The 14229-nt window shown below is 41.7% G+C and overlaps 1 protein-coding gene and 1 long non-coding RNA gene across 2 annotated transcripts in view; both read right to left on the minus strand.

Moving 5' to 3' along the window:
* RORA (RAR related orphan receptor A) overlaps positions 1 to 14229 on the minus strand; it is a 358502-nt gene that overhangs the window by 309306 nt on the left and 34967 nt on the right. The window lies entirely within an intron of this gene.
* LOC120324538 lies at positions 7769 to 9775 on the minus strand. The gene is made up of 3 exons (XR_005565921.1): positions 9715 to 9775; positions 8359 to 8458; positions 7769 to 7894 (listed from the first exon to the last, which is right to left on the minus strand). It is a non-coding gene; the product is annotated as an uncharacterized LOC120324538 (long non-coding RNA).

Consider the following 14229-nt stretch of genomic DNA (forward strand, 5'->3'; position numbering starts at 1 on the left):
GAATTTAGCTCTCATTCTAGGCTTTGAAAAACAAGTTATTTGTAAAAGGCTGGGATACTTCACTAAATGCAGCATGATGCATTCCCACTATTCTTTTTAGTACAGCCCAGTGAGCTTTTAAGGTACTGGAAGTAACAAGAAAGAGTATTGTGCAGTCTCCACTTAAAACCCTCAGTACAACAGCTACCTGCACGTTCCAGATATAAGAAATATTGTTCATATTTGAATATATTCAAAAGGCCATAATTCATATACGTTTTCTTATTTATAATGCTTCACCAATTCTCTATCTAACAGTTCCCTGGCCACGTTATCAGAGCCACTTGAGTACTGCTCAGACCCCAACGTGTTCTTTCTCATGTTACTGTAGAGTTTTCTTCCCACTTCACAGAACAGAACAAAAACAATCTCACAGATCACACCAGTGTATCTGACTACCCAAAGTCTCTGGGAAAGCAGAAAGCTGGACTTGGATCCCCCACCTTTCAAACCTGAATTTATTCCTATTCTCTACCCAGGTACAGGAATCTGTTCCCAAGTGAGTCACTGCAGGATAAATACCTTTAACACTGCAGGCTAAAGACTCTCAGGTCCCTGCAAGTGCCAAAGCGTGGACACTGCAAAGGTCAGAAAGAATCAGCACCAGCACAATAATATTTTACTGTCTGCTTTTTCATCTAAACATGAATAAAATTCCAGCTCCAAGTTATCACAGCATTCATTCCCTGTGGTAACTTCTCAAGAGGAGAAAGAAGCAGACACAGCAAGTGAGAGTCAGAGACAACGGCACAGAACAAACTCCTCCATTCCTGCTCACTTGAGACATTTTTTCAAGGTCTATGAGGTTTACTATTTCTTCCCTGAGGCAATGACTGGGACTGCATTTTTCCAATCCCCCTTCAGCTCATCCAGCCACATCTGTCATCTCTCCTGGCATCTCTCAGCTCCTTGGTGATATCTGCTAGCTCTTCCATCTTCATCTTTCAGCTCAACCAGACATATCTGTTAGCTCTGTTATGATTGATCTAATTTTGACAATTAATAAACATGACACACTTAATGTCCTGTTATTTTAACACTGGGAATTCCTGGGAAGGCACTATCTTTTAACAAGGTTTTCATGACTGAAAATTTCATCAGAAACTAAACCAATCCTACTTTCAGGTACAATAATATAATTTACTGTCTCCAGCTAAATGCCCACATCTCCACAGTGATACACACTCCAGACAGTCTTCAAACTACAGCAAACAGGCAGTCCAGACATATGTGAGTGCAGAGGGGAACTGAACTGCACTCTGAGAGCTGCCTCCAACCAACCTGCTCAGAACACAGGAAGGCAATGTGCATTCTGTATATTAAGCTCTGTAGCACAGTTGCTGATTTTATAACAAGTTGACTCCTGCAGTGGTGCAGTGACTGTCACTGCAGTGCACGCTCTGCCCAAAGAGATGGGAGGCTGCAGAGCCTTTCTTCAGCAACCTCCCTGCCAGGACTAGGGGGCAAGAGGGAGCACCGGAGGAAACCAAGAAAGAAAAGTGCCTTGCCTCCATTCCTTGGAGGCAACCTTGGGTTCTGGCAACAGGATGTGACCTGTCAAGCCAACAGAAGTGAGTCCTTTCAACAAACCAGACTCAAACCTCGGTAAGAAATAAAAACAATGGAAATAAAGAGCTGAATTATTTGTGCTGGCATTCCAGCACGGAGGAAACTACAGCGTGTCCTCAGGACAACTGTGCTGTTGACAGTTGGAGCATTTATGATAATCTGCAAAACCAACATCACAGGGAAATTCTGCATCCCCTGTGCTGGGCATTTGGAAGTGGCCCAACCTCTGCCCACCTCTGTGGAAGACACTCAGAAGATGACACGGTAGCAAAAATAATAGTATGACAAAAAAACCCAATTAATGTGATACATGTTCTCCTCCTCTGATGAACAGTGATAACCTCTGGGGAGGCCCCAGCTACTACTGGAAGCTTGAGATCATACATGGACTTAATAATGAAGCACAGCAATGTTTCCCTGAGCTTCGTGGACTTTTAAAATGTACCCATAACCCGTTCTCTGACTCTTGCACATGTACCCACCATTTCCATAAGATGCAAGCCTTCCTTTTTGTGTGCAATCTGCTTCAGAGGAGCGGATAAATCACAGTTGCCTGAACCATGGGTGAATATTCTCTTTCCACCTGAGCACGACTGAAAATGCAGTGGGTGAAAATGGAGCAGTGTAGTTTGTGCTGTTATTACCACATGGTCCCCAGCACACACCATTCACACAGCTGTGACGGAAAGGGGTGAATTTTCCACACCCACAGGGAGTGATGAGCTCTGTTCTCCCCTCCTCTTGAAGTTGAGGACTGGTAAAACTGTAGAGGCACAGTCTCATTTGATCGTAAGTCACCAGAGAGAAAACACACTGTTCAAAATGCTAGAGATTAACAGATTTTCCTGGAGATTTTTTCCCAGTGTCTATATGAGAGAATAAATTGCTAGGGCTTCACTGTCAGTTTATCTTGTCATCCAGACCCTCCAATTGAGATTACTTCTGTTCTTCACTACAGACCATCTGTTTCCCTGTATAGAAGGGACGTATGCACACTGGTGTTCATTAGTCTACCTCAGGAATGCCCTCTTCTTGCACAATAGTGCCAATTAATTGATGTTACTCTAAGCTCCAAAAGAGCAAAGTGGAGCCTAACACTGCACATACACACTGACAAAAAACCCCCACTTTCATCTATAATTTAGGAAAGTGGATGCAGTTCAGCAACAGTTAAAGACTAATCTCTCATGCTTTTTGTGCATTTACATAATTGATTTGCTAGATAATGCACTCTGCTTCCTTATTTAATAAACATGTTAATTATTTCAGACAATTACTCAAAACTGCCTACAAGTGTCTGTCTAAGAAACACCCAAAAAGAAATTAAAACGAAAATGCACACCAAAAGGCACATCCTTCATATCACATAACACAAGATATTAAGTCAATATGTCACCCTGTCAACAGTCACTTGCTACCTGCTGTTCTACATTTATTCAAACTCTCGTGTATTAGCCAGGGCTGTGGCACTGACTAGACACCCATGTGGGCTAAAAAGGGAGCTCGAGAATAAAACTGGTGTGCTGTCAAAAGTCTGCGTGTATGTGAGTGGGGAGGGGAGCTGTGAGACAGAAGGAAAGGAGGAGGGAAAGAAAATAATGCAGGGTGGAAGAGAAGATTAGAGAAGACATCTCTGTCGTGTAGTCTCCTTTGGGCTACAGGGGGGAAATTATGGAAAAACTAAGCTTGTTCTATTTTTCCCTCCACGGCTCCAAGAAGGCCCAGCAGACAAATGTATCACTTTGAATCTTGTAAGCCAGCACACATTTTAGCCACTCTTTTGTTCAGATGCAAAGCACTAGAGAAGCTGCTGATTGTAGGGCTGGGATTGGGGACCCACATCCCACGTGTCCCTGCGATTCCAGCCCCCAGCAAACGCCCCAGCACCAAGAGCTGCCACCAGAAGGGTGGAGGAGATGTTCCTGCTGGCCACACCTGCACAGGGCAAGCTCCACAGGCAGGGCATTTTTAGGCCAAGATGTTCAGGGCTTCCCTGTCTTGCCCTGCCTCCACAAGAGGCAGTTAGGACTTCTACAGACACATTTAAAGGGAGCCCAAGACAAAATGAAAAAAGCGGGAGGGGGAACAGAGGAAACACCAGCAAGACTAATAGCTGGAGTCTCCATTACTACAGAACACCTAATCCTGCACTCAAAGGAAATTCCAGCACAAGCAGCTGCAGGTCCAATCTCCTACTTGACATAGAACATTACACAGCAAAGGTCAATTTGCTTTTGGAAAACTGGCTAACAGGAGGCACTGCACAAAGCCATCCACAGAGCTATTTTCATGGCCTGCACTGCAAAGAGATCTAAGAGGGTACCACTTGTCCACCCTCTCAGCTGGTGGTTAAATTGCTCCAATAACAGCTGACAACCAAGAGAGCAGAATAAGACAAAAATTGTCAGTGTCTTATCTACAGTTTTTAATCATAGCAGGTATTTTAAAAATAGCTATTCACTCCTCTGTGTGTTGGCTTAGCAATTCAGGGAGGGAATCAATAAAAAAATATTATGCTACACCACTGTTATCTTCATCCAAGCAAGGTTAATGGAAAAGTATCAGGAGGATGTTTCACTAACTTCAAGTTAAAAACAAGAAGGTAGGTATGGCTGTGCAATAAAGGAAAACCAGGACATTATGATGAGAAAATGAGAAGTAGAATGGTTTTCTTGTGGCACAGTCAATAACTTGGCCACTGTACAGCGGCAATAGCAATACTTCATATTTCTGAATTCATCGCTTTTTAATATTTTACCTATATGAACCATATCCACAGCCTGGACACAATGCCAATCTTATAAAACTACCTGCTTAAAGGATGGGAATTAAAACTATCTTACTCTTCTCTGGTAATAATGAGCTGCTGCACTATCAAGCGTTTTGATCACCACTTCTCTATTGAAATTCCTTGCATTCAAGAAAACGGGCACAGAGACTTTTTATGCTTCTGACCACAGCATACAAATGCCACAGTTACACAAGAGAGATGTTTAAGCTATGAGTTTGAGTATATGGTTTAAGCCATGGTTTTAAGTATAACCAGTGAGTGTGTGTTCCTGAGCTTCTATTGGTTTGCAATGTCTTAGGAGCCTTACAAGGATGCTGGATTTGACACCTGATAACTTCCCCTGGACTGGCAGGGAATATTTTGCAACCATCACTGATGCCATATGGACTGAAAGGGAAAGTTTTCAATAACTCCTGTATCTTTAAAGTTTCCATAACCAGACTGTTGGCCATTAATGAATTCTGACATTTTATGAGACCAACTGAATGGCAAGGACATCACTGCTCTACAAATAATTGCCACAAACAAAAAGCTCCAGTTCTCCGTGTTCCCATTTGATTTCCATTGCCAGTGAACATGGAACAAGTCAGCACCACCATACTTTCAGACCCTAAACACTCAGGAGCAACAGCTTTTCTTATCATCCTTCACAGGTGACCATCTGAAAAGTAACAGACTTCCCCCAAACTCCATCCTGCCCCTCTTGTCTGCCTCCAACGCTCGGGTTGATTGCCAGGATTTCAGTTTACATCATTATTCTCATTCTCCCCAGCCTACAGAGATACACAGTGTCACTGGCAGAGGTGAACATAAAATGTTCTGAACAGGCTGAAAGAACCTTTAGACACCACTAGACACCAAGGAAACAAATGCAGCAGGGGTTAAGCCTCTTAATCGAGCTGTGCAGCTTCAGAGCACGACCAATTTTATTCAGAACACACCAGCAGCATAATAAAAATAAGTACTGCTGCAAACCCTTTGGGTTTTTACTCCTGAAGTTACATAATGTAAAAATTCACAGTGTATTTGGTTAGCTGAAGTGGGCATATAAATTGGCCAGAAGTACCACTTGAAATGTTACAAGTGGCCTTACTTGTCCTATCCAAACCTATTACATTTGTTAGTATTTAGTTACCTAAACCCCTCCCGCTGATCCATCAGTTCTGCTCAACTTTCAGTTTCTAAATGTTCTTTCTTCCTCAAGGTACCATATTGGTTTTCCTGCCCCACTGCTACTATTCCACCTGGAGCAGATTCAGGATGAGGACAAGTAAAAACAGGATCGGCTCTATAAGTGAACTACCAAAGCCAAGACTGCCTTGTGGTCAAAATAAAAGGCAGCAAGTAAATGCTTATAGATTATGGCTAATAAATATGTCAAGTCACAGACTAATGCCTAGTGACTCTCAGACTTATTTCTTTTTTATTTAAAAGACTCCAATGAGCAAACAACATAAAAAGCAAAATTTTTGCATAATAGGAGAAAAAGAAACCCACCAAACACAAAAAGCACAGTACACCCATCTAATTGCAAGTGCACCAAAGAAAATCAATTTTTGTAGGTTTGGGCTATTTTTTCCTCTGTGGTAGGAAACCTTAAATAAATGTAGCATCCCATTTTTGCAGTCTCTGTCAAACACCTACGTGTGAGAAGGCAGGGAAGAGACAATGTGAATAACCCTTAATCTGTGTCTCCAAGAGGGCCAGCACAGTAAGACACTTCTGTTGTGCATGATATGCAAAAGCACTCGCTTGGGAGCAAAGGGGCAACTCAGATTGCAAGGCAAAAGGCTTAACACAGGTAAGAAAACCTTCTTGTCCCCCCTAGGTCTATTACTTTCTCCTAACTGCTCCCACTGGGTTATATCCTCAGCTGGAATGAATCAAAATCAATGAAGCAAAGCTTATTGACACTGGTTGTTCACCTCTTGTAAAATCCCCCTGCAAGCAGCATATTCAAGCTGCTCCTGATGCCTGAGACAGCCCTTCTTGGAACACACAAAATAACACCCTGCTCTTCCTCCACAAAGCTCATCAAGACCAGTGAGTGTGTTCAGTGAGCTCTGCTCCAAAACATCAGCCAATCTCCATTATAATGGCAGGGAACAATATTCTTTCCAAAAACAGGAAGCCGACACAAGAATATAAAAGCAGGACCTGCTCTCCTGAGATCTGTGCCCACCTCCCTTCCCCCTCCCCCCCACTTCTCTCCTTTGCATTTCTCCTCTATTCTTTGAGCCTTTCTACCTGGTTTATCTACTTCATTTAGACTGTAAGCTCTTTGAGGCAAGAGCCAGTATTCTCAGGGGTTTGAAAAACATCACTGCAAACTTCGGGCATTCTATTAAAGAGCTATTTTTAAATAAGGCTCTCTTGCAGGATGAGAGTGATTTATCAGTCATGCCACTGACATCAATGCAACATGTACCCTGCACAGTGGTTAAGCTCACTATGCTAGGAAGGGGGCAAGGTGCCATGCAATCTTTAGGATTCCACGTTTTAAGCCACTATACATGTTCATTTCATTGCAAAAGCTGCATTTTTAAACTAAAAACAGATGGGAAAAAAAAATTCCACTTCTGTAAGTAGCAGAGTTCCAGTTGTGAAATTCAAATGTTATGTTTATTTCACACGTTAAATTATATATAAGGTGCCATGTTAAATTATACATATAGAAAGAGCTCATGTAAGTGAGGTAAAGTCTCTCCAGATTTCTCGACTTTTCCCTTTCAAAAAAAAAAATTAAAAATCTGCCACTTCCTTCTCCTTTTTGTTTTGTCAGCAGAAGGCAAGAACTGTGTTAAATTCCGATCTCAGGCACATGCCACAAGCCTTGAGGGGACATTTACCTTCATCCTGTCCATCTGAACCTAAGGCATTCTCTGCCACTCGAAACACCTCAGAGGTGTCTACGCTTCCAAGACAAGAAGGCATCTACTTTCTCCCGTGTATAAAAGCACCCTTTAAGAGGCTGCTTATCCTGTACTCTTGCAATCAGTACACTGGGTTTTTCAGGCAGTACCATCTGGAATGACTCACCTATCAGCAATAAAGCAGAATCATGAAAAGGAGGCCTTACAGGAAAAAAAAATTCCTTGCAGCCAGTTGCACAGTTCTTTCTACTTCATCATCACTCCTGTTCCCAATACTGGACCAATATATTCTATTCGGATAACATCACCCATCCCTTGATGAGATCACTCAGAATAGGATGGGAGTCAAGTACAGTAACAGGCACAACATGTGGACACCACTCAAAAATTCATTACCAGGTCTACTGAAAGCCAGAACTGCGGCAATTACGAGGTTTGGAAGCAATTTATTTAGGGTACATAAAGTACTTCTTCCAACTGCTCATTATTGCTGCTACCCAGAAGAATCATTAACAAAGTACCACAGTGATGAACAGTTTCAGTGCTCACTTTGTTTCCTCTCCTGTTGCTGGGTCACCACCGTCCTTCACGTTCTGAGCAGCTGCACAGGTGATCTGAAGCCCTATTCCCAAAGAAACAAGGTCTAAGACATAAAACTGTACAAAGAGTTTAGCAAGTTTTCTTTGCATTTTGGAGGGAGATGATAACTTGTGTCTTTCCTTTTTTTTTTTTTTTCTGAAATGTTTCTCATTCTCTGGCACTTCCAAAAGCTCCTGTCTGCTATTTCAAATACAAGTGCTAAGAGTTTTCGCATTCTACCATTCCTTCTCCTCCAAAGTGTAGTTACTAATGGTAGACCTGGGAGTCTTTGCAGACAAAAGTATATTAAAGAGCTTTCATCTGATGAATATGGAATGATACCCATGCCCAGGTAGGTATTTGAGATGCAGACAGTCCCAACAAAACTCAAATTACCTACAAACACCGTGATAGAGAAAGACAAAACACTTGCAAGGAAGTCAGAAGTTATCTTTTTGAAGTGCAATCCCATCACATCATCTCACCCAGTCTTTGCTTAAAATTTACCTAACAGGGCTTTGTCTTGCTGAGGCACTGGGGGGAGGAGATGGGAAGATGGTAGCATCTGGTGGCATTGTTCGCTGTAACGGCTGGAAACGTCTTCCAGCTGGAAAGAAACAAAATTCACAAACTTTTCTTCTGCACCAGTAATTATCACATAAGAATAAACGTGTTGTGAACACTGGGGATGTATTTTGAAATGAGCTTTGAGCTGATCAATCTGGGGCACCAAACAAACCAGCACAAAGGAACAGCATGAGATAACAGCCACCATCCAGATGGCAGGGAACAGATCAACGCTGGGAATGCTTCTCTCTCCTCACAGGCTCTCCACTAAACGGCCTAAGTCACCTGAAGAACAGATTCCCTGTAAATCTCACCAGAATCATAACCCTTTTATTCCTTTTTTCCCCAGCCATTGCTCCTTCCTTCTATCTCCATGCAAACGCTCCTTGCACCATCCCTGACCTTCCTGCTTCCACCAAATGGAGAGATGTAATCTGTTGCTCCCCTATTTTTGCCTTTGGAAGCTCAGACTGTCCAAATAATTCTGAGGCCATAACTGCAGGCCATCTCCAAGCATACTACTTCCACTGTATTTATTATTCACCCTTTTTCCATACTCCCTGTAGCAACCAATGCCATGGACTAAGAGTGGTTTTCATTTCTAAATGTTAGTCTGAATTCTGCCCTTTCTTCTTCTAGAGAAAAACACCTTCAGGAATACTCTTTCTGCATGTTAATTTGACTGCAAATACCTGATCTGAATTCTGAGTCATTAGCAAATGAGATGACCTATGACAGAAGCTGGTCTGCCTTAGATGTATGAAAGCTTATCAGAGAGGGCATTTTCAGATCAAGAACCTCTATTGCCTATAAAGCTCGTGGGATGTTCTGTAATACTGGAGAATATTATTTATTTACATTAATAAAACATTACTTCAGTACCAACTTGGAGAAACAGCAGAAGGCTGCATTGTACCCAATTCCAGTGAACCAGCTCATCCCATTACATCCATTACAAGCACATTAATTTGCACTTCCATATTTTAAAAAAAATAAATCATAGAATTATAATAAGGTTTGGGTTGGAAAGGACCTTAAAGCTCATCTTGTTCCAACCCCCTGCCATGGGCAGGGACACCTTCCCCTAGCCCAGGTTGCTCCAAGCCCCCTCCAACCTGGCCTTGGACACTTCCAGGGATGGGGAATTCACAGCTTCTCTGGGCAACCTGTGCCAGGGCCTCCCCACCCTCACAATAAAGAATCAAACTCCTCTGCTACACCAGAATTACATTTTCTTATCCCAAGACACTACAATGAAGGTATTTCCCATTCAATGTCCTTACTGCTCCTACTTACATCACAGGCACTGGAATGTCTGTAGTACAGGAGAAAGCCACCATTTGTTGGAGAAATACATGTTTCACCCAATGAGCAATTCTGCTGCAGAAAAATAAATTGCCAGGTTTAATTTCTGACTGCATTTTTTTGCAACAAACCAACACAGAAAATATTTAAATTTGGAAGTATTAAATAAGCAATCCAAGCATAGTAACTGAGCAGTCTGTTCACTGATGGCCCACAAGCCATTTTGAAGGCAAAAAAACATGTGCCAGTATATATTTATATAGGCATATACATTCTCACTTACACCACAGGAAAAGACAAATGTGTTCCTAGATGTTATATAAAGTTTAGAGTTCAGGGGGGTTGTCTTTAATTTAAAAGAAAAAAACTTAAATCTTCATCTATGCAGAGGGAAATCTAACATGTAGAAGCCCATGTTTAAAACTTCCCCCAAAACTCTGAAATACCATGTTTTCATATTCATAGCCCTATACTAAATATGAAACATTTCAGAGCAAATGTTTAAAGCTGGTGAATATATGACAGAATCACTAGGTAGGCTCAGAAAGTGTCTTCTAGAAAAAGCACATGATCTCCTCCAATGAATGTCAAGATACTTTAAAGAACTTAGGCCCAAAAATGACCACTGGAGTATCTTTTAAATTCACAATTAACTTGCTTCATAGCAAGATAATCCCCATCTCACTTAAGTTGCATCAGCTTGAAATGTTCATCCTGTTGTCTTTAGGGAAAGGAGGGAGCTGTTTCTAAAGGGGCACAGCATGAACCCTCAGTGGGCCAAAAGAAACTGTTCAGCACGAGGCTACTGAGAACTCACCCCCACACAAGAGCCTGTTCCTGCTGCACCATCGACAGAACCTCTGCCCACTTCTTTCATTGCTTTAACAAGAGTTGCCACCATCAAACCACCAATACAATGCAATAATGCAGCATTATCTACCCCCTGTGTTGTTTGACACATGTACTCCAATTTAATGCTGAAAAAGAAGGCTTGCAAGGTGGTACTTTGAAAAGACCGTGTATCTCTTGAGCTTGGGTTGACACAGGTGAGGAGGCAGCATACCCTGTAAAACAGGCACTCCAGAAGACAGATTTTGGAAGGATTGATAAGAGGGGAAAATGGCACTGGAGAAACCCAGTAGGCAGGTGGAAGAGCTGCTCCAGGCAAGTTGAATCACTGCCATAAACAAAGCAAACCTGGTTCTAGGACTGTGCTCAAAGAGCCTCCATCTGAAGGAGAAAATAATTATTGCCAAGCTTCACACAGCAACCTGCCACATGTTAGTAATGGCCCCATGACAGTTTTCTCATTCTTTACCTCACACGAAACTCCAGACATTCACACAGACCTCATTAGGGCTACAGCCCCACTGCAAGCATTTGCATGCTTTCAGCAACATCTCTGTTGTTAGGGGATGTCTGGGGCGGGGGGAAATCACAGCAAAATGGGGAACTGCACCTTTCCACTGGGAGTAGAGCTTGAATGGCGAGCAAGGAGCCTTCCTCTCCTTCCCCAGACTCCACCTCCCCTCCACACTTCCCCAGTTCCTCCTTCCTTTGCTTTTTCTCAGCTCTAACATGTGCCTGCAAAGCAGTCTGTTCCGCAAATGGCAGCAGAAGCCTCTTTTCTTTCATTTCAGCTGCTCTTTCAGTCATCCCCTCCACACCGTGGGAAACCAGCAAGTTGAAAAGAGGTCATCACAGTCCCTGTGTCCCAGGAAGACAAAAAGTCTTCATAGAAAATAGGTGTGATGTCCAAATGCCTCTGTCAGGCAGCACCAGCGCTGTGCCCTGAGAGCAGAGTGGGTTATTCTGGTGCAATTCTGTCCTGCAGGAGGGCCAGGACTCCAACCAGCCAGGGATGGCCTGATGCATAAGGCAGACACGAGAACTCAACTACATTATTTATCCTTTTTACATAATAGATGAAGGGAAGGAGGAGTTACAGAATGGACTTCGGTCTTAACATAAACCTATCTGCCTGCAGAGACAGCTTCGAGGTGGCAAAACAGACTTACAGGATGTTTCCACCAGAAAAGATTTCTAAAAATCTAGACAACAAATCAGCCAAAAGCAAACACATGCAAAAGCTTTTAAAAACTTGCCTGCAAAATGGAAAGTGAAGCAGTCCTTCAAGTGCTAAATACCAGGTGCTTAAAAAGACCTAAGCTTAAAAATTCCATTGAAAAGTACTTAGAAGTTTGAATTAAGGAAAAAAAAAAAAGTCCTACATAAGGAAATAACTTTAAAAAGTCTGTACAAAGCTGAACATTACTCCATACTGATTAAAAAACAGGAAACTTCTTTTAATGAATTTTACTCTTAGACTGAATGTGTCAGAATTCAAGATTGGTGAATAAATTCCAATTCTCCTTTAAATTACTGCACAAATGAGGAAGTAAAAAAAAAATAGTTCAGCCAGTGACATAACACAGTCACTGGCCAAAGCCCTTTCTGGGTATGTGGCATTTTTAAAGAAACAACTGTTGTCCTAAAACATTTCTAGTGTCAGAGTTGTACCTGGAATTGTATCAAGTACCAGAGGAAAAGAAGGAAGTTCCCCAACACATCCTGAATCTCATCAATACCATTACAGCACTGCTGTGAGGTATTTAGATATAAACCTGTCCCAAAGAAGCACGAACACATTAGCATATTGTGGCAAACTGCAAATTAGGATTTTAAGCTTTGCACAAGAGACCATTTAGCCTCTGTAGGATCTTGTGAGAACAATACACACTGCAGACATCTGAATATTTTCTTTCCCCAGGAAAAAAAACAAAACCAAAAGGAAGGATAGGAGCGATAGCCTATAAGAGGAATCACACTAAGTTAGTCCAAATTTCTGACAGAGAAGCAGAGTATTAAGCATTTGGGTCTTAAGACAGACATCCTTTTCTCAGGTACCTTCATGCCCTAAACAACAGGTGTACCACAGGATGGCAAAACCCAATATACCAGAAGGGTATTTTGTTACTCTCTGGCTGCAGCAGAGGACTCTTGAGCTCTTCCATAAAGTGTTTGGGAAACCAGACAATTAGGGGATTTCTGCAAACAATTCTATGTAAGGGAATGCTAAGAAGCCATTTTGTGAGATTTCCAGTGACAAGTACTATAAAGGATAAGAAATGGGGCTGAAATGCAGTTATACTTTTCCCAGCAGCCTTCCTCAGCATCTGGTCATCAGTGGGAGTGAGACTTCCCTAGCCAGGCAATCCACTTGGACTACCAGTCTTCAGTCAAGGAAGTAACATGAGATCTGCCCCTAGTTTTAGATTCAAATTTTATTTTATTACTAGGAGATTTATTATGAACACTTGAAAGGCAGTTTAAGATAAAAATCACTACGCAGGTTTTACATGCAGGCTTTATGTTTACCATATATCATACACTACCAAGGATCTTTTTGCACTATTCTTAATGTTGCAAGAACTCATGTACACACAAAAAAATACTGTACATTTGTTGTCATTAGTGATAACCTGCTAGATACCACATTGAAGTACCTGCAAATAGCCTGACTGTGCTTTTCAGGACCACCACAGTCCTGCTTTTCATAGCCTCTCTTCTGAAAGTGCTCTTTTCAAATTGAGCTCTATCCCTGCCAGCCTTATCCCTGTCCTGTTCAGCATGAAGATGAACATGCTGGAACTTGTTCTGTTTGCAAATATACATTACTTAAACCCTTCATCACCACCAAGAGAGGCTATCAACAGATTATTCCCGTACTGCATTTATATGAAGTGCTTCTGGGAATAAATCAGGAGTCATAAATCCTTATTTAATTAACTTGTGTAAGAAAACACGAGTGCACAAGCACTTTCACACCAAGGCTCTGACAAATCTAATGGTGGAGCAGAGCTGACACTATCAAACCCCACCAGGTAAATCACACCTTTTGTGTCTGCACAGCCATGCAGAACATTACCTGGAAATCACAGAGAGACTGAGAGGTTCACAACATTGTAAAATACAGGAAATTTCCAGTGCTAATAGCTGCCAATGGAAAACTCAGAGGAAACGCAGGAACTTTTTGGCAAGTACAAAACCCTACAATTTTCAAGTGATCTTCCCAATTTCTGTAATATCAAAATCCTAACATATCATAACCTCCAACTTAAAATAAACTAGTTATATCCAACACATTCACAGTTACCAATAAATGATGTATTTTTTCTATGAAGTGTATGGCATGAACCCAACACAGGAAAGAAGATCCCCAAGGCAATGACTTCATAAAAACCTCACCTCCTGATATATAAGTGTTTTTTTATTTCAAGTACAACTTGTTTAGACAATATAGACAGCACTGTATATTGATAACATCATCAAAAGTATCAGAACCAAGAACTATTTTATTTTTTGACAAATGAACCTTACAGAAGCCGAGAAGGATTCTTATATATAATAAATGCACAGGAATCAAAGCCTGCACTGCTATTTCATTAGAGAGTGAACAGCCAAAAATATGAGACAGATGCAAAATGGTATGCACCTTCCAAACAC

The sequence above is a fragment of the Pipra filicauda genome, unplaced genomic scaffold (genome assembly GCF_003945595.2).
Source record: "Pipra filicauda isolate LSUMZ 115617 unplaced genomic scaffold, ASM394559v2 scaffold57_size4234018_pilon, whole genome shotgun sequence".
Lineage (NCBI taxonomy): Eukaryota > Metazoa > Chordata > Aves > Passeriformes > Pipridae > Pipra > Pipra filicauda.